This window comes from Sus scrofa, chromosome 15 (assembly GCF_054392235.1).
Source record: "Sus scrofa isolate SSC_HxYL_T2T_F1_AM1 chromosome 15, Sscrofa_HxYL_maternal_Yorkshire_Landrace_v2.0, whole genome shotgun sequence".
NCBI lineage: Eukaryota > Metazoa > Chordata > Mammalia > Artiodactyla > Suidae > Sus > Sus scrofa.
Window position 1 is genome coordinate 92994863 of NC_139397.1, and position 19484 is coordinate 93014346.

Below are 19484 nucleotides of genomic sequence, written 5' to 3' on the forward strand. Positions count from 1 at the left end.
TCATTGAAACAGAATAGAAAGCCTAGAAATAAACCTACGTGCCTACGGTCAATTAATCTTTGACAAAGGAGGCAAGAATATACAATGGGAAAAAGACAGTCTCTTCAGCAAGTGGTGCTGGGAAACTTAGAAAAAAAAAATCAGTGAAAATCAATGAAATTAGAACACCCTCACACTATGCACAAAAATAAATTCAAATGGCTTAAAAACTTAGCTGTATGACATGACACCATTTTAAACTCTTAGAAGAGAACATAGGTAAAAACTTTTCAGACATAAATGGTACAAATGTTTTTATTTGGTCAGTTTCCCAAGACAATAAAAATAAAAACAAAAATAAACGAATGGGACCTAATTAAAGTTAAAAGCTTTTGTACAGCAAAGGAAACCATTAAAAAAAGAAAAGAAAAGAAGAAGAAAAGACAACCTATGGACTGGAGGAAAAATAGTTGCAAATGATTTGACCAACAAGGGCTTAATCTCCAAAATACACAAACAACTCATACTCCACAACAACAAAAAAACAAAGAACCCAATCAAAAAAAAAAAAATGTGCAGAAGACCTAAATAGACATTTCTTCAAAGAAGACATACAGATAGCCAGTATGCACATGAAAAAAATGCTCCACATGACTACTAGAGAAATGCAAATCAAAACTGCAATGAGGTACCACCTTACATCAGTCAAAATGGCCATCATTAACAAGTCAACAAATAACAAATGTTGAAGAGGATGTGGAGAAAGTGGAAACCTCCTTAGTGAGAGGGTTGGTAGGAATGTAAATTGGTACAACCACCATGGAAAACAGTATGGAGGTTCTTCTAAAAACTAAATATAGAATTACCATATGACTCAGGATTCCTACATCTGGGAATATATTCAGACAAAACCGTAATTCAAAAAGATAACACACCCATATGTTCATTGCAGCACTATTCACAATAGCCAAGACATGGAAACAACCTAAATGTCCATTAACAGATGAATGGAGTAAAAAGATGTACATATCGACAATGGAATACTACTCAGCCATACAAAAGAATGAAATAATGCCATTTGCATCAACATGATGCATCTAGAGATTCCCATAATAAGTGAAGTTAGAAAGAGAAGGACAAATACCATATGATATCACTTATATGTGGAATCTAAAACATGGCACAGATGAAACTATATACATACAAAAACAAAGTATATATATGTATACATATATCGTATAAGTATGTATGACTGGGTCACTTTGCTGTACAGCATAAATTTGCACAACATTATAAATCAACTATGCATTAATAAAAAAAAAACTCCAGAAATATGGCACATATGAACCTATCTACAAAACAGAAACAGACTCACAGACATAGAGAACAGACTTGTGGTTGTGAAGAGGAAGGGGGTAGGAGAGGGATGGGACTGGAAGTCTGGGGTTGATAGATGCAAACTATATATGAATATATATATATGACTGGGTCACATTTCTGTGCAGCAGAAATTGGCACAACATTGTAAATCAACTACACTTTAAAAAATATTAAAAAGAAAAAACATTGATGAAGGAAATTGAAAATAATTCAAGGAAATGGAAAGATACTTCATGCTCTTTGGACTAGAAGAGTTAGTATTATTAAGATGGCCATATTATCTGAAGCAATCTACAGATTTACTGTGATCCCTATCAAGTTATCCATGACATTTTTCACAGAACTAGAATGAATAATCCCAAAATTTACATGGAACCACAAAAGGTCCCAAATCGCCAAAACAATCTTAAGGATAAAGAACATAGCTGGAAGCATAACCATTCCAGATTTCAGACAATACTGCAAAGCTACAGTAATCAAAATAGCGTGGTACAAAAACAGATATACAGACCAATGAAAGAGAATAGAGAGCCTAGAAATAAACCTACATACCTATGGTCAATTAGTCTTTAACAAAGGAGGCAAGAATATATATAATGGGAAAAAGACAGTCTCTTCAGCAAGTGGTATTGGGAAAGTTAGACAGCTGCATGAAAATCAATGATGCACAAAAATAAACTCAAATGGCTTAAAAATTGGACATGACACCATACATTCCTAGAAGAGAACATAGGCAAAACATTCTGGCAAGGGCTTAATCTCCAAAATATACCAACAGCTCATACAACTCAATTAAAAAAAAAAAAAACCCACACAATCAAAATATGTGAAGATCTAAAATAGACATCTCCAAAGACAACATACGGATGGCCAATGGACACATCAAAAGACGCTCAACATTACTAACTATTAGTGAAATGCAAATCAAAACTACAATGAGGTATGACCTCACACCAGTAGGATGGCTATCAGAAAGTCTACAAATGGAGTTCCTGTTGTGGCTCAGCAGTAACAAACCTGACTAGTATCCATGAGGACATGGGTTTGATCCCTGGCCTCACTCAATGAGTTAAGGATCTGGTGTTGCCATAAGCTGTGGTGTAGGTCGCAGACGTGGCTTGGATTGGCATGGCTGTGGCTGTGGTATAGGCCGGCATCTACAGCTCCAATTCGACCGTTGGCCTGGGTACCTCCATATACCTCAAGCGCAGCCATGAAAAGAAAAAAAAAAAATGTCTACAAATAACAAATGCTGGAGAGGGTGTGGAGAAAAGTACTACACTGTTGGTGGGAATGTAAATTGGTACAGCTACTATGGAAAACAGCATGGAGTGTCCTTAAAAAACTAAAAAATAGAGCTGCCATATGGATCCAACAATTCTACTCTGGTGCATGCATGAAACAGATGAAAACTTGCTAATTTGAAAGGAATTATGCATTTCAATGTTCATAGCAGCACTATTTTCAATAGCCAAGACATGGAAGCAAACTAAATGTCCAGTGACGGAGGAATGGATAAAGAAAATGTGGTGTGTGTGTGTATATATATATATACACCATGAAATATTACTCAGCCATAAAAAATGAAATTATGTCATTTGCAGTAACATGGATGGATCTAGAAATGACCATACTAAGTGAAGTCAGACAGAGAAAGACAAATATTATATGAATCTACTTACATGTGGAATCTAAAAAATAATGCAAATAAATCTCTATACAAAAAGATATAGAAAAAGAAAAAACCCTTATAGTTACCAAAGGGGAAAAGGGAGGGATAAGGTAGGAATATGGAGTTAACAGATACAAACTACTACACATAAAATAGATTAGCAACAAAGGATTTGCTGTTTATATAGTCAATATCTTATAATAAATTATAATGGAAAGTAATCTGAAAAATATATGTAACAGAATCTCTTTGCTGTACAGCTGAAACCAATACTGTAAATAAACTATATTTCAATAAAAATACACTAACACTTAATTTTGTGGCTAACTCCAAGGGTAGCATCCCTGGTGCCCCTCTTAGCATAGCCTATGTTTAAATAAGTTGTACTTCATGAGAAGGTGATACCTGGCAGAAGAATGCAGGCCACTTTTTTTTGTTAAAAATTGATGGATTTAAGCATATATATCAAGTTGAGCATATACTCCAAATGTTGATTATGCTAAAATGACCACAAATTGGGGGCTGTAGAAAAATGAAGCTTTTGCTTGACCATCTGGGAGGTAAAAAGTGCCAAGGTCTCCTCTCTTAGAGCTTAAATCAAATTCTCCATCAGTATCTACGACATCCACATGGCAACTTTTGTGGAAGCCCACCATCTTTGAATGGCCTTCCCATATTTTGGTAAATTTCCATATTATGAATCTTGCTTCCTCAAGTCTCCTTTGCTGCTAGCAGATGGACAGAAACCTGGGTGCTGGCAATCAGAATCATCTGCACGAAGCAGCATGAAGAACAAGTTCCAAGCAACATCCCATATGGTGTTGTGAGTCACGGCATATACGTCTGGCTTTCAAAGGGCATTGCAGTTGCAAGGGAAACAGAAATGGCTCTAGTGCTGGTGCTACAGTAAATTTGAGTTCCTAGGTTTTAGTGCTCAGAGGTGGCAGGATATGGTGGTGATTTTTCTCTCCCTTTTTTGTTGTTTTTTCTTTTTTTCCTAAGGTGAAATTCACCTAACCTAAAAGGAATCATTTTAAAGTATAATTCAATGGCATCCAGTACAGTCATGCAACCACCACTTCTATCTTGTTCCAAAGCATTTTCATCATCCCCAAAGGAAAACTTGCACTATTAATAAGCAGCAGTTCTCATGTCAGTTTTGTAGCATGGTTTGGATTATTATTCCTGAAAGCTTATCCTGGAGTCATTTTCTACAGTGATGCAATTACATAAAAAATGAAAGCATGGGAGGGTAAGCCTATAGAAACAGTTTGTGCCTAGACTAGTTCTTAAGTGTATTATTTTCAAAAGGAATTTTTTTTTTGGGGGGGGTCTTTTCTAGGGCCGTTCCTGAGGCATATGGAGATTCCCAGGCTAGGAGTCTAATCGGAGTTGTAGCCACTGGCCTATGCCAGAGCCACAGTAACAAGGGATCCAAGCCATGTCTGCAACCTACACCACAGCTCACGGCAATGCCAGATCCTTAACCCACTGAGCGAGGCCAGGGATCGAACCCTCAAAACCTCATGGTTCCTAGTTGGATTCGCTAACCACTGAGCCACGATGGGAACTCCTCAAAGGGAATGTTTTAAACTAACCAAAGATTATCACCAACATGCTCACATTTGGGGTTCATTTTAAATTAAAAATTCCACATAGTAAGTGCATATCTTCATTTATTTATTTATTTGCTTTTTTAGGGCCACACCCGTGGCATATGGAAGTTCCCAGGCTAGGGGTTGAATCAGAGCTGCAGCTGCCACCCCATACCACAGCCACAGCAACGTGGCGTCTGAGCTGTGTCTGTGACCTACACCACAGCTCATAGCAACACCAGATTCCTAACCCACTGAGCGAGGCCAGGGATTGAACCGGCATCCTCATTAATACTAGTCGGGTTCCTTAACCATTGAGCCACGAAGGGAACTCCCGCATTTCTTTTTAAAATTTTATTTTATAAGTTTGGAAATACAATCAAACAAATGAAAATATGGGGGTAGAGTTCTTTTCCAAACTCCTGCTGTTCACACTTTTCTCTAAGATGTACTTTGAAGCAGTCAAGAATTATGGCTTCAACATGCCGCAGCCATCCTGGTATTCCTGAGCCAGCTTTAAACACAAATAAGAGGGGCTGTTAGCCTGAGGCAAGGCAACTCCCATTGCGTTGGCATCATTGCTGCAACTACAGGCTATTCCGCAGTGCCAGGCTCCACGTTCTTTCTAGCTACTTGAATGAAGCTAAGTGTTTTCCCACAGGAGGCATGTGATGGAGAGCCCAAGTGTATGGCCCTAGGAATGAGGTTGGCCACATTCTGAGTAGGGCCTGATTCTGTGATCAGCCATAGCAGGGCCAGCCCTAAAGGAGCAGGTTGGGCAGCAGCCAACCTTAAGGACCCTGCAGGCAGCAGACAAGGAACAGTAGCAGCGGGAGGGGGAACACCCAGGCATGGAATAGGAATAGGCAGCTGCCATTTGCAATCTGTAACTTCCAGCTCAGGACAGTGCACCAGCTCCAGTGTACACTTACTCTCCAACATGTTTCTTGGGCAATTATTTAGAAAAAATAATTTTGGAAAGGAGCTACTTTCAGTGTTAGACTATAGTTGTTCAAGCCATTTGAGGTGGTATGCAGTTTTTGCAGTATAAAGCAAAAATCTCAGTAATTATTATCTAAGGATTATTAATAGCAGCCTAGTCAGTACATGATTCAGCTGAGGGTGAGATGCCTAAGGCAAAAGGTAGATTTAAAAATGCCATCATACTGAATTGTTTAAGTGTTTATGATTCACTACACTTTAAGCTGACATGGAAGCAAATCCATACATTAACCAAATGGTTGTTTTTCCATTTCTAAACTTTTTCATTCTTTAAAAAAAATTTTTTTTGGCTATGCCTGAGGCATGTGGAAGTTCCCAGGCCAGGGATCGAATAACATGTCACAGCAGTGACCCAAGCCACTGCAGTGACAATGCTGCACCACAAGGGAACTCCTTAAACTTTATTCTTTTGAATTTTATCTCTTTGCTTATTCCATTTCATTCTGTTTGACTAAAATCATTAATGTGATCCTGTATTATATATCATTCATTTGTGTGGGAGGCACCTAGACCCTCTGAGAAAAACAATTAAAAGCTATGTGATCTGTAATTGTTTATTTAATGACCAATGTATTTTTGAGTGCCTTCTGTGTGGCAGCCCTCTGAAAGGCACTGAGACTAAACAGACAAGAAAAGCATCATACTGAGATGCTGGGTCATGGAATTAAATGTCTCTTTCCCAGTATCATTTGCTACTCTGATGATTGGGTTCCATTTTTAGAACATTTGGAGGCTCATGGATAATTGGATATTTTCATAAACCCTATTAAATTGCATAATTTTAAATTTCTATGATGAAAAACCATGTAAGTCACAAATCATGAATTATTGTGAGTTATAATAATAGGCAAAACTAAAAATATTCTTGCCTCAGACCCATGTTTTCTGAAGTTAATAATGGGTGTTTTTGAGAGCACCCTCAATGCACTTTTTAATTTTCAATCAGCAGATAACACTTGAATTCAAAGCAAAGTTACATTGGTGCTCTGTTTAACACCATGACAAGCACACTCCAAGCTTCCAGAAAATGACTCAAGTGAAAACTGAACACATTCCCACTGAGGATTCTCTAATCTGTCTTAGAAGGGGGAACACTGTGGTTCTTTGGTCAAGTACTTTTAATTGAACAAAGTAGAGACAGCTTTTACCCTTCCTCAATGTACTCACAAACAATTGGCCTTTTATTTTTTCTATTCAGTATCATATTAAACAATCTGAAATTTTCATTTTCAATAATGAAAATGAGATTTTTATTCTCTGATTAACTTTTCTCAGAAGCATTGTAATGAAGTTAATTTGATTTACTGCAATTTACAGTATGTATTGCTGCAGGCACTAAGCTATCCACTGCCCTCCATAAAATCAAGACCACGCAGAAAAAATACCTCCATACAACTCAGAGATGTAAAAAAAGGAAACATTCCTGGATGTAAGATGGATATATGCATTTTTTTAAAATGCTCATCATCAGTGGAAGGTATGATCATCCTGATGTTTGTATTTGTGTGCAAGATCAATACAGCTGTAAAATAGCAAATACGTATCTGAAGTAGTATTTTAACAGCAGAGGAGGTTTTTATTTTCTAGACTCCATGTATGATTTCAGGTGAAATGCTCATTAGGATTTTAGGGTTTGGGTGCATAAAAGTTGAATCATTTACTTTCAATAATCTGAAAAGAGAGCAAATAAAAACCAGAAATTTGGGCTAAAAGAAGGAAAAGCCAATTAAATCCTCAACATTGCACTTAGCAATGCTTTAAATTCCTGATTAATAATCCATAATAAAAAATCCTGAGTGGAAGATACTTTTACAAATGTTTCAAATTACTAGTAACCTCTTCATATTATATGTGACCCTCTGATTGAATGTTTTCCTCTCCTTTCAAAGCAACCAGGGGAAAACCCACAAAATACCAAAGTTCAACCTGCATGAAAAATCTATTTGATTTTTTTTAACCATGAAATTTGTAATTTGGAAGTCCAAAAGAGAATCTTCAGGCCCAGAAAGTACCATACCAAACATTTAAAAAATTAATGTCAGTTTTACATAATCTTGTCCAGAAAATAGAAGAAAAGGGGGGTACTTCTCATCTCTTTTGTAAAACCAGTATTACCCCAACACCAAAACCAGGCAAAGATAGTACAGAAAGGAAACCTACACACCAATCTCTCTCAAGAACTTAGATGTGGAATCCTCAACAAAATATTAACAAATCAAATGCAACAATGTGTAAAAAGCATATAACATAACCAAGTGCAATTTATTCCATATATGCAAGGCCAATTAAATATTTTAAAAAATCAATGTAATCCACCATATAAACAAGCCTAAAGAAGAAAAAAAAAAAAAAAGAAACAAAAACAATGATAGTATCAGCTGACACAGGAAAAGCATTTGACAAAGTCTAATCCCACTCCAAATAGCCAGAAAGCCCTGCTTTGGGATCTGGTAGTGTTGATGGAACTCTCAGCCAGTTTTCCCATTCTTGATATTCTCCCCATTGGGCTGCACTCTGCAGGCCTATTAGCCTTGTAGTTTCCCAGCCTTAAGACTGAAGAAAGAGCCCAGGGATGGTGAAAGACACATCAATGGCTTATTGGCAAGGGGATCTTACATGTCTGAAGCAAAAGGTCCTGGAGCAAACATTCCATGGCAGACAGCAACCCACTGCAACGAGGACCTGGCAGTGATCTTTACTAGTTAGGGGAGAAGGAGGCTACCACTTATAGGAGGAACAGACATCAGGTTGGCTTATCAGTTACCAAGGAAACCAGCAGCTGGGGCACATCCCTCAGGTTAACAGCCCTCAGGACCATCATGAGGGCAGATGTTCCCCGTTAATAAACTAGCACGTGGAGTTATTCTGGCCTAAGGATTAGAATAATCACTAGCGGGGGAAGGGAATCAGATTTTAAAAGAAATACGTGGATAGAAATGGTGTAAATTGAACACAGATTTATTGCATCATAATTTCCCAAGTCATCTATTAGAAATGTGATTTTTTTCACATGAGGAAAATAGTATTTTTTTCTAAAATAATGTAGTTGGAAAGTTCATAATTACTCCTATGGTATACACTTTACTGGACTAAGCTAATAAATGCCATGGTATTTCTGTTCCCAAGATCTACTATTATACACTAACATCTGAATGAACACACTCATTATATAGCCAGGATAGCAATTTCCACATCTAGTGCTAATGTACTTCCTGGCTAAAGCTGAAACTCTTAGGAGCAATTAACTAATTCATGAATTAATATTGTTTGGACATTAGCCTTTAGAACTAAATGGGGTAATGTATGTAAAGGGCTTAGCACATTTCCTGCATCAAGTCAGTACTCAAATGATAGCCATTAGTATCAGTATTATAAACTAATGATATCATGTGGTTTTCTACATTGATTAATGCTGCTTGTAAAAAAAAATTTTTTAATGTAAAGCATTTTCACACTATACATGTCTCAAATTCATTCTCAAATATATGGTCCTATATGACAGAAACACTTTCATGCTCTCACAAGTCTAATCACTACTCCATCAATCGAAAGCTCAGTTACAACATTTACTAACAATTTTTCCCTGTAGTGGACTTCAGCCATATACATGATCATGCAATATATATGCATGTCAGTAAAAGCAAACGCTCCTAGCTAGTGCCTCCCTTAAAGCCTTTGCTATAGAAAACTGTATCGGTTGTGTACTGTGGAGAGCAGATACCAAGACATAGAGTTAGGAGGGCAAGAGGCTTATTAAGGGGTAAACAGCACAAAATTTAGAGATGACCTGGGGAGGAAACAGTATTGGGCAGGGAGAGCCTCAGACCATGATGCAGGTCTGACAGTCTTGGTTATCACAATGAGGAGCCCAGAAGCAAAGCTTGCCCCTGTGCATCCTCACCCAGGACAGAAATGCCCAGTCCTCTCACCGTGCCCGCTCATTGGCTGGGATCTATCCTGGAAGAGAGGTCTTGGCTCAAAGACTAAAGCTGAGCCTGAAGGCACTAACAGGTGGAGGTTTTTGGCTAATTGCACTCTTTACAACTGAGGAAAGAAATTTTCACCTATTGAGGTATGGGCGAGTCATTCTGGCTCACACATGAGTTAACTCATTTTTTTTTTGGTCTTTTTAGGGATACACCCACAACTTATGGAGGTTCCCAGGCTAGGGGTCAAATCAGAGCTACAGCTGCTGGCCTATGCCACAGCAATGCAGGCTCCTAGCCAAGCCTGCAGTCTACACACAGCTCAGGGCAACACCAGATCCTTAAACTACGGAGAGAGGCCAGGGATTGAACCCATATCCTCATGGATACTAGTTGGGTTCATTAACCACTGAGCCACAAGGGGAACTTCTAACTTGAATTTTAGGCTAACTAAAACAGCTATTTGTGGCCTATCAAATATATAGTGTACATCTGCCTTAATTATTAAAGAGAAAAGGTGCTCGGACCAGAAGAAAAGAATGTCTGTGTTAAAAACAAAGTTAGGAGTTCCCATGGTGGCCCAGTGGTAATGACCTCAACTAGTATCCATGAGGACTCAGGGTCAATCTCTGGTCTCGCTAACTGGGTTAAGGATTCGGTGTTGCCGTGGGTTACAGTGTAGGTTGCAATCTCAGCTCAGATCTGGCGTCGCTGTGGGTGTGGCATAAGCTGGCAGCTGCACCTGACTTGACCCCTAGCCTGGGAACTTCCATATGCTGCAGGTGGGGCCCTAACAAGCCAAAAAACAAAAACCAAAATCCTAAAGATTAAATGCCTCCCTTCCTGGGACTCCGGTGCTGGTTCTCCTTCAGTAATGACTGCCTTTCCAAGTGCCACAGCCATACCTGCTGTGTACCTGCTGATCAGGAGTTTTAAAACCTTGAAGGAGTGTACCCTTGACTATTGTTCTTTGTTCTGACAAGATGTAAAACTGTGCCCAAAACCATGCTTCTCTGGAGCAGGTCTTCAGAGTTATCAGGCTGTCTCCCAGGCTATAGTCCTCAGATTGGCTCAAATGAAGCTCTTTTCTATTCCTGTTAGAGACGGTTTATTGAATATTTTTGTTGACTTAGCTAAACAGTAAATTCTTTTTTGAAGGAGATCCCCCTAACCTCCTCAGGAGAAATGCTGGAGAAGACATATAGAAGTAAAATCCCTATTTGACTTTTTTTGTTGTTGTTGTTGCCAAATGCCTTTATTTAATTGGAATCCTTTGAGAAAGACAGTTTTTAAAGTCATATTAGTGGAACATCTATCAGCAAAAACTACATGATAATCACCTAGTTTTACGTCAGAAACATTTATTTTGTATTTATTTATTTATTTTTGCTTTTTAGGGCCGTACGCATGGCACATGGAGGTTCCCAGGCCAGGGGTCGAATTGGAGCTACAGTTGCCAGTAGCTGGAGATTATGTGAGTTGACACTAAGGGAATCTGGGTGAAGCAACACAGTATCCACTACAAGTAACACAGGTTTTTTCTTTTCTGGTACTCGTTAATTTGGTTTTTTCTTTGTTTGTCTTTTTAAGGGCCACACCTGAGGCTTTTATGGAGGTTCCCAAGCTAGGGGTTGAATCAGAGCTGTAGCCACTGGCCTACACCACATCCTTAACCTACCAAGCAAGGCCAGGGATCAAACCTGCATTCTCCTTGTTACTAGTCAGATTCGTTTCTGCCAAGCCATGATGGGAACTCTCCTCATTAATTTGTTTTAAGCCTTTCTTTTAGCATGACTTTCATCTTCTGTGCTACTCTCAGGCTGATGGGGAATCATTTGCTGTTCTTCAAGTTGCACTGGGAATCGTAAGGATTCCTGAGGTTGTCCGGAGCTGCCTGGATACATCACATGGACACTTCCATTCATTCTGTTCCTTCTGGGCAGAGACAATGCTCATGCCTTGCCTCTTTCTCAGGGGTGCCCACATTCCCGTCCAGTCTTGAATTTCCAAATGTTTGGAGTGTTTCTCCTTTCTCTTTCTCTTTTCTCTCCCCCCCCACTTCTCTTTTTTTCTTTTTTCTTTTTCTCCTTTCTCCAGTCTGAACAAATTCAGGTAGGTCAACGGACCACAGGTGGAGATGAAAGAGAAGCAGGGGGTGCAACACAATTGAGAAAAGCAGACTCTGCAGATAACACAAGGTTTACCCCTTTGGATTTTTTACGACTGGAGTTCCCTCTGGACATAGGTGGTTTTTTTTTTGTTTGTTTGTTTTTTAAATGTCCAATGGCACAAGCTTCAGAGATTTAAAAAGGCTTTTCTTTGCTTTTCAGCTGTAACCACCTTTCCCAGAGGCAATGAATGCATTGACTAAATGAATAAAGGGCAAAGAGTAAAAAAATGCAGAAAAGAAAATCTTAGGTAACATCTCAAAATATTATCCTGCCACAGCTACATCCAAGGATCCTACCAGGACCTGTGGGTGAGATCAGAGAAACTTTTGTAACAGTCTTTGATGGTTCCAGGACAAGGAAAAAGGATCTGATGATTAAAGTCATGGAAGAGTCATCCTTTTTTTTTAAAGTGGGAAGAAAGAGGATGCTACAGACTATAGACTGATAACCTTAATGTCTCACACAGGGAAAATGCCTGACAAAACTCATCTTGTTTTTTTGTATTGTTTGTTTTGGTCAGGGAAGGGCCTTGAAATAAGGTACCCAGACTCCAGCAAATAATTTGACAATCTCCTGAGATATGACTATGATTAAGATGCAAAATGGGGAGTTCCCATCATGGCTCAATGGTTAATGACTCTGACTAGGAACCATGAGGTTGCGGGTTCGATCCCTGGTCTCACTCAGTGGGTTAAGGATCTGGCATTGCCATGAGCTGTGGTGTAGGTCTCAGATGCTGCTTGGATCCCGAGTTGCTATGGCTGTGGCGTAGGCCGGTGGCTACAGCTCCAATTAGACCCCTAGCCTGGGAACCTCCATATGCCGCGGGTGCAGCCCTAGATAAAAAAAAAAAAAAAGATGCAAAATGGGGACTAGAAAACAAGAAGGGCTGGCAGATTTGTAATACAACGAACAACTATCCCCAGTGAAAATGAGAACATGGCCAAAGTCAGGTGGTCAGGATAGAGGTGGTGCCAGTAAGTGTGACACATGCAGAAGTTGGACAGAATGAAGGACGTGTTGCTTGGAGAAACCCCGGGGGAAACCACAGTCATCTGGAAAAGAGAATTAGCTGCCATGCAGTGGCTAATTCTATGGGGCTCAAAGGAAAAACAACCAGGGCACATTTCTGATAATTAGAATTCATCTTAAGAGCAAACAAGCCAAAAACCCCTGGGATGTTGAGGTGGCATGTTTACCAGCAGCACAATGTTATGGAGAAGATTCATTCATTCCACTAAAGGTGCCGACTGCCTGCAACCCCCTCAGAGAGAAACAGAGTGGGACTAGATGACTTCCAAGTGTTCCCAAGGTTCTGAGCCGCTCTGATTCTACTCTTAAAAAAATGTGAGTGCTAAAGCAAAACCACATGAACTGCTCCTTTTTGCACAAAAATGTTTTATGTGAGTTACAGAAAAACGAGTGATTCGGAAAGAGTTTTATAAGAGCCCCTGGATACACTCCAAGTTGATTTTATGGCTCATGACTGGCAATATTAATGGAAGCACTTATAAAAGTTATGATATGTAGTCATAAAATACCTAAGCATGAACTCATAAATCATATTCCAACAGAATAAGGCAGGTCGTTTTTCCCCTGTGATTTAATGCAGATTTAGATTTTACTAAACGTAGTTTTCCACTGGAGACCTATAAACCTCAGTATAGGGTAAAGATTAAGGTTCAACTATGCGGTTTCAAAGATAAAAGAGGAAGGAACATATGGATGTGAGAAAAATCTGACATTCCAGGCTTATAAAATGGAAATGACTTAGTCATCTCCTGTGCGAACCTAAGAGCACAAGAGGGTGCTAACTGGGTCCTAACTTGAGTTCCGTAGGTTGACTTTCTCCTGCTGACTTTCTTTCTCCTAAGATTCTAGACCAAAGTTTGGGAAGGAATTAAAACATATACTAACTAGCTTTAGTCACAGGTGTTGGATTTACAGCTCAACTCCTTACACTTGCCATCTGGTAACGGAGAGGCCGTTTCACTCAGGAACTACTCCTCTGATACCTGGCAAGGCCTGCCAATCATAATACTGCATCCCTGCCACTGGTGGGAATGACTCAGGCTGGCCCCAGTTCCCATTGTGATGGATAACTTTATGAGCCACCTTGATGGGGCTAAGGGATGCCTAGATAGCTGGTGAAACATTGTTTCTGGGTGTGTCTGTGAGCATCTTCAGAAGAGACTAGCATTCAAATGGGTCGATTGAGTAAAGAAGGTTGCCCTCACCGATGCACCCACTTTCCAATGGATTGAAAGTATCATCCAGTCCATTAGGAACCAAATGGATCAAAGAGGCAAAGGAAGGGCTAATTAGCTCTCCCTGAGCTGAGATGCCCATCTTCTGCCCACAGACTGCAGTGCTTCTGCTTCTGCAGACTCAGAGAGGGATTTAACCTTGTCCTTCCCCAATTTTCAGATCTTTGAGCTCTGACTCAATTATACCACCAGGTTTTCCTGGTTCCCCAGTTTGCAGGTGGCAGATCATGGGACTCTGCAGCCTCCGTAACACATGAGCCAAGTCCTGTAATAAATCTCTTATGTCTCTATATACCTTACTGATTGTTTCTCTGGAGACCCCTGACTAATACTCACCAGGCAGTGACTGTCCCAGTGATTCCCCGCATCTGACCCAAATAGGTGGGTCCAGAATCCTTTTTCAGGGATGACTATGGATGCTAAAAGGAGGCTTAGGGGAAGCTTATCTCCTGAGATCACAAGCCCTAGAGAGGATTTGAGCCTGGAGATGCTGGAGACCCATTCTTGTCACCACAAGGAAAGAGCCTCCCTAGGAGTAAACCAGAACAGAGGAAAGCAGAGCTGAGATGGGAAGAGCCAGAGGCCTCTTCTTGAGTCCCTGAATCCAGCTATGACTGACTCCAGCTGAACCTCTAGACTTTTCAGGTTCCTGAGACTGAATTCTTATCTATTCACACTAGATGGAGTTCAATTCTGTCACTTTGCAACTCAAAGGGTCCCGAGGAATTAGCCAAAGCAGAGTTACTTTTATGTTACTGGCCTATCTCTCGCAGGTACATTTTCTGATTATTATTGTCAAAGAGCTAGTAACTTGGAGTAGGAAGAAATCTTTTCATTGACAATTTAGGGCTGAAGATTTAGTCACTCATTTCATTTACTTATTTTGGAAGAGGGACTCATTCACGCATATTAGGTAAGAAGGAATTAGGTTGAGCACTAAAGCTGTCCTGAGACTTGAGCTTCTTTTCCGGATTAACATGAATTGGTCCTTGTGACCTACGACATTTTCCAAAAATGGCTACACCATTATATTTATCCCACCTCACACGCTCTTTGTGAGATGTGGCTGACCACTGCTCCCCGCCCTCCCCACCTCAGACAGAGGATCTAGGTCATCTTCCTTTGAATCCAGACAGGGCTTGTGACAGGGCTGATCAGTGGTAACGATGGGAGTGGTGCTATGTGGCTTCTGAGGCTGGACCCCCCCCCCCCAAAAAAAAAGTACAGCTTCTGCCTGGCTCTCATAGGACACTTGCCCTTGAAACCCAGCTTCCATGCTGTGGGGAAAGTCAACCCAGCCCACACGGAGAGGCTCAAATAAAGAGGAATGGAAAGCCCCAGCTGACAGCCGCATGAAAGAGTAAGCCTTTACATGACCCCACTCCCAAGGCCTGGAATCTTCCAGCTGAGGCCACGGTCATAGACATCATGCTTCCTACTGTTGCCCTGTTTGACTTTCTGACCCCCCCACAAACTATGAGAGAGACTAACATTCAAAAGAATGATATTTTAAGTCACTAAAGTTTGGAGCAATTTGTTAAATAGTCATCGGTAACTAATATGGTCATCTTGGTTGAAAAGATAGATATTTTGCTGAAAGAGAAAATGTGGAAGGATATATGTATGGCTAAAAATCTATATTCTCAGAAAATGAAAGTGGTAGAATTTTTGGGAAGGTTTACCATTGCTGTCTTTGGAGTGGGACAAGACCTTCTCAAACAGAAGTGAAAACACAGAATCACCAAATGATTGTTCAATCTCTGAATCCTCTTCAACCTAGAAAAACAGTGAAAACAAATGCATCAGTATTCAGTTGCACCTACTCATTTGGAGTTCAGCTTCTGGAAATTGAGTCAGTTCTGGTTGGCAGCTAAAGCAGAGATGATGGAACATGTTCCTCAAGCCCTTTTCATTTTACTCATGGGCATAGGGCCCATCCTCATTTCCCAGCCTCCCCTGCAGTTGACTGGGGGGAATTGAATGACTAATTGCTCACCACTATGGATAAAGTTCAAGTAAGGGCTGGGGTCAATAGCTCTCTCCTGACGCCACCCCAACAGCTAATCAATTCAGCAACCTTGTGGATTTACCTTTTCCATAAATGCTCCTTCTGTATCCGCGGGCATTACTGTAAATGGGCTTTGGTTTGGATTCTTGACAGATTTTTTTTTTTTTTTTTTTTTGGCCACAACCTCGGGATGTGAAAGTTCCCAGGCCAGGAATCAAACCCACACCACAGCAGTGACCCAAGCTGCAGCAATGACAACGCCGAGTGGTTAACCCACTGAGCCACAGAGAAGTTCCGGATTCCTGACAGATTTAATTGTTCTCCATGCTTACCCAGCAGGCAGAATGATGTTTCTGAAATGTACATCTAATCATACCATGCTCTGTTGGTAACTTTCTCCCTCCAACTTTACCTCCTGAGTCCTCACTATACCTCCCTGTGCCTGGAACACTTTCCCTTCATGCTCTTGTTTGCACACGACTGATGAGTCTGGCTCACCTTCTAGGGCTCTGTTTAAATATCTCTTTATTGAGTAAGCCTGACTTGAATCACTAATCTAACCTACCCTAGTTGCCTCTGCTAAGAGCATCCACAGTGCTCTTTATCTTAGAGGGGCACTTACGACACCTTATTTAAATTGCTTAATTGTTGATTCCCCTTTCCGGATTATCAGTGCTGTAAGGGCTCATGGGTATTGTATTCCCAGGGCTTAAAAAAATGCCTGGAATATATATATATTTTAGGGCCATACCCTTGGCATATGGAGGTTCCCAGGGTAGGGATCCATTGGAGCTGCAGCTGCCGGCCTACACCACAGAAACGCAGGATCCTAGCCATGTCTGTGACCTAAACCATAAAAATAATAATAAAAAAAAGTCTTCTTTCATGAAATTAATTTTTTGTTTGTTTGTTTTTTTAGGGCCGCACCTGCAGCATGTGGAAGTTTCCAGGCTAGGGGCCAGCACATGCCACAGCCACAGCCATAGCAGTGGGGATCCAAGCCATGTCTGTGACCTACACCATAGCTCATGGCAACACTGGATCCTTAACCCACTGAGCAAGGCCAGGGATCGAACCTGTGTCCTCGAGGATACTAGTTGGGTTCGTTACAACTGAGCCACACATGACAGGAAATCCCATGAAAAGCTTTTAATGCGTTCTCCTAGTAAAACTCCTGTGCATTCTTTGCTGGGTTAATTTGCAATGAAGATTCAGAACATTAGCTTATTGCATTTTGCAAATTCTAGGATGAATTTTGTTTGCTTTACATTTGAATATTTTTTCAGTCTGGATTAGGTTGATGACATCTAAGAGCCAAAACTGGCTATGTTCCCTTCCACCTTGTTCCCTTATTGGTGCATTAAAAAAAAAATCTGTATATCAGACCACAGATAGTTTATCATTCAAAGAAATGTATATTTTATTTCATATTTCTATTTGTTGCTTTTCTTTCCCTTTGGTTTATTTTATCCATTCCCTTAGAACTCTCGATAGATCAAAATCAAAACTGACCACCGTTTAGAAATACTTATTAATTTTCCAAATTGCTACATGCACTACTTATTCCAATAATTTAGAACACTAAGGGCATTTCTGCATTTTTTTGTAGATAGAGCCAGTCTATTTTATTTTGCTTGTAGTTTTATTAATGAAAAAAAATTTGAAAAGTATAATGGATAAAATATAACAAACAACCAAAAGATAGCCTCCCAAATGAACAAATACTGACATTTTATAATTTCTTTAATTTATTTTCTTTTTAGTAATAAAATTTTATTAATTTAACTTTATTTCATAACAAAACTATCACTACAAAGTTAAGATTCTGTTTTTCCTTTTCCATGCTCATTTCTCACCCTTCCCTAAGGCAGCTACTCCTGAATTATGAGTGTAGCCAGTCCATATTTTGTCAGCTTTTAGTCCATACAATTGGGTCCATAAGTAATAAAGCATTGTTTTGTAGATTTAAACATTTTATCGTATGACATCTACGGTGCATGGTATAATTTTCATCCCGTATTGTGTTTTAGTTCTTGCTGTGTTCCTACATATAGGTTTAATCTATTTATTTTAACTTCTGGATAGTGTTTCGTTTTTATAAATTTTGCTGTTGAGAGACATTTGGATCGTTCTCATTAATTCAGTACCACAATCAGGGCTGCAATGAACTTTGAACATATTTCCTTGTTACGTTCAAGTGCAAAGAATTCCTTAACCACATCTATTTCCTCAATAAGGCAATGTTTTCTAAAAGGAAAAAAAAAAAAAGGTGTTATTTTGTTCTTTTCAAAAAGTAAATATAATTGACAAAAGGCTCTAAGAAATCTTTGCCCCTCTTTGTATGAATAGGTGCCGCGATTTAGAATCTTACAATGAAAAGATGGTTGTTGTAATTACATTCCATGAAAGAGTTCTTGTCAGAATGTCAACTTTCCTTATTTTGTTGAAAATAATTTTTTTTTTCTTTTTAGGGCCGCACCCACGGCATGTGGAAGTTCCCAGGCTAGGGGTCAAATTGGAGCTACAGCTGCCGGCCCTATGACACAGGAACAGCCACAGCAACATGGGATCCGACCTGCATCTGCGACCTATACCACAGCTCACAGCAATGCCGGATCCTTAACCCACTGAGCAAGGCCAGGGATCGAACCTGCAACCTCATGGCTCCTCGTTGGTTCATTAACCACTGAGCCACGAAGGGAACTTCTTTGTTGGAAATAATTTTTTAAAAAACTTCTTGTGCATTTTTTCTCCCCAAAAGCAAGCACAACCTAATCATTTTCTAATACTTCCTCTGGCAAATAGACTTGGACAACTGTTTCGTCAGAAAAATTGAGATTCTCTTTATGTGTACTTAAGTGTAAAATGTTGCTGCACTGTTAAATATGTAAATATTATGTGTCTGAGTATTTCTATCACACCTATTTCTATAGCAACAGGATAGATTTACAAAACTGTACATATATTTCATAGTAATGCTAAGTTAATACAAAATTACTACATTTTTATCATCTTTAGAAGCTGTACTGTAATATCCCCCCAACCATATGCTTTCTTTTTTTAACTTAAAAATAAAAATGCATGGAGTTTCTGTCATGGCTCAGCAGTTTACGAACCCAACTAGTATCCATGAGGATGTGGGTTCGATCCCTGGCCTTGCTCAGTGGGTTAAGGATCCAGCTCACAGCCGTGAGCTGTGGTGTAGGTCACAGACGTGGCTTGAATCCAGCATTGCTGTGGCTGTGGCAGTAGGCCAGCAGCTTCAGCTCCAATTTGACTGTAAGCCGGGGGACCTCCATATGCCACAGGTGTGGCCCTAAAAAGACGAAAAAATAAAAAATAAAAAAGAATATAAGGAAAAAATCAAACATGCCAAAGGGTAAACAGTAAAAAGTAAGTCTTCTCTCCACTCCAGACCTTAAATTGTCCAGAATCTTTTGCTCAGTTTATAATACATAAACTCTTAATATAATAGCTTAGGATA

General features: G+C 39.7%; 1 long non-coding RNA gene across 13 annotated transcripts in view; it reads right to left on the reverse strand.

The window, feature by feature from the left end:
* LOC110256990 (uncharacterized) overlaps nt 1–19484 on the reverse strand; it is a 127182-nt gene that overhangs the window by 18182 nt on the left and 89516 nt on the right. For 6 of the 13 annotated variants that reach the window (XR_014829563.1, XR_014829558.1, XR_014829562.1 and 3 more), the window contains one exon: nt 15675–15768. This is a non-coding gene — a long non-coding RNA (uncharacterized LOC110256990). Of the gene's footprint in view, nt 1–4880; nt 5141–12550; nt 12781–15674; nt 15769–16751; nt 16847–19484 lie in introns of those variants that run through there. The other 7 variants (XR_014829560.1, XR_014829566.1, XR_014829559.1 and 4 more) reach the window with 4 other exon arrangements.